The sequence below is a fragment of the Penaeus monodon genome, chromosome 6 (assembly GCF_015228065.2).
Source record: "Penaeus monodon isolate SGIC_2016 chromosome 6, NSTDA_Pmon_1, whole genome shotgun sequence".
NCBI lineage: Eukaryota > Metazoa > Arthropoda > Malacostraca > Decapoda > Penaeidae > Penaeus > Penaeus monodon.
Window position 1 is genome coordinate 18688847 of NC_051391.1, and position 2500 is coordinate 18691346.

The following is a 2500-nucleotide window of genomic DNA, read 5'->3' on the forward strand; positions in this document are numbered from 1 at the left end:
AAAATCATCACTTTCCAACTCCCTCTAACCCCAAACCCATCCTTACCCATTCTAACATCCTAAATCCTCCTCTCACACATGAAACAATCCCGCCCCTCAACCTCCGCTGCAAACCTACAATTTATGCACATTATAATGCATGGCCTTATTATAATGGAGTGTGTATGTGCGCTCATGCAGACGCTGTTCAAACGTATGTGCACGAGTGTGAGTGCGTATGCACAGAAATGCGCAGGTGTATGCATGTGTAGTGTCCATATGGTGGTATGTATGCAAGAGTAGCAATATATATATATCTATATATATATATATATATATTATATATATATATATATATATATAGATATATATAGATATGTATATCTGTGTGTATATGTGTATATTTCATATGTGTGTATGTATATGTATGAATGTGTGTGTGCGAGTGTGTGTATGTATTTGTATGTATATAAGTAGGTGTGAGTGTATATATGCATATATATATGTATATAGTATATAAGTGTGTACGTATGTATGCATATGTATATGTGTATATGTATATGTATGTGTGTATGTATATGTGTGTGTGTGTGTGTGTATGTGTATGTATATATGTGTATATGTGTGTGCATGTACAGTGAGCAGGCCATGCAGGCCACGTAAGTCCAAACTAGACAGGGCCATCCTGCTGGAGAGGCTTATCACTGGCATCCCGGCTAAACTACTCTCCCTTCCACAAAGATACACCTAAGCAGTAGGTGGGAGGTAACTCGGCTGCCTACCTCTCAATAAAAAAAACATGACTGCACAAACAAAGCAAAGGCCCTTAGTCACCGGAACCCCTGGTTATGGCGGCGATCAGGATCGCTCCAGAGCAGAGGATGCTAAGAATCCCTGGCCGCCCCAAGTTGATGAACCTTTGCACATATAATATAAGGAACAATGAGAACTGAATCCGAATTACCAGCATTACTTGATGAATTCTCTTTCATTAAATGGAATATTGTAGGACTGTGAGGTTAGAAGACTAGCGAAGAACAGAAGATACTAAGTGATGGTCATGAGGTCTATTGGAGAGGTAAACCAGGGTAGCATGCAAGAATTAGGGGTAGGTTTCTTTGTTCACAAACGTTTAGAAAAGAATATCGTAGAATTCTATTGTATAAGCAAAAGAGTGACTTCAGTAATAATAAAACTAAACAATAGGTACAACTTAAAGATAGTTCAAGTCTCATGCTCCAACCTGTAGCCGGAGGATGAAGAATTAGAGAGTTTCTAGGATGTTCATTTAGCCAGCGAGAGAGTAAAAAAACATTTCACAATAATTTATGGGTATTTTTAATGCCAAAAAAAGGTAAAAAGACAGTAGGAGAAACCGTAATAGGGAATCACAGAATAGGAATAGGTACTAGGAATGAGAGGGGACAAATACTAGTTGATTTTGCGGAGGCTCGATCACTCAAAATCATGAATACAGTCTTCGAAAAAAGACTAGAGTGGAAGTGGACACTAAAGTCGCCATTAGACATAAAAAAACTAAATTGACTTCATAATTTTACATAGGCGCAATATGGTAAAAAATGTGGAAGTTATTGATAAAGTAAATGTTGGCAGCGACCATAGAATGTCCAGAGGCCAAATTAAATTACACTCAGAGGGGAAAGGAGTAAACTCATATGAAAACCACAGCCAAATTTAGCTGACTTGAAGACCTGAGCGACAGAATTTAACTTTAACATCCAAAACAGATATTTCACTTCTCAGCGATGAAGATCTCAAACGTTGACCAAATCAACAAAGAGTTCAATGATATAATAAAGGAAACAGATGGAGAAGTGACATATAATAAAATAAATCATAAGAGCTGTGGAATACTTTTACAGGGATCTGTACAACTCAAATGAAAAGCCACGGTAGCTAGAGACGGACTTAGCATCACAGCAGAAGAAATAAAAAGAAGCGCTTTATAGGCATGAAGAGAGGAAAAACCAGGGGATAAAACGGAATTACTTTATAATAGATGCAGGAGAAATTGAAACAGTGAAACTAGCCGATCTTTTTAACAAATGCCTTATCAACGGGAAATCTCCAAAAGCCTAAAAAAAATGCAACAGTTTTTGATACATAAAAAAGGGGATTGAAAGGATCTAAAAACTACGTACCAATAAGCCTCCTTTCAATTACTTACAAACTATTCACAAAAGTCATCAGAACTCGCACTTCTGACAGGCTTCTGCAGTGAATTCTCAACAACAGACCACATCCACACAGCTCTCCCAAATAAGAGAAAAAATAAACGGATATAGGAAACCCCTTTGTATGACATTCATCGATTACGAAAAGGCATTTGACTGTACACATACCAGCAGTACTGGAAGCTATCTGAAAACGGAGAGTAGGAAGGTATGTTGTAAATACTGGAAGATATATACGAAGATGGGACAGCAACCATCAAGCTCCACTCCAAAACCGACAAAATACCAATTAAAAAAGATGTTAGACAGGGCGACACCACCTCACT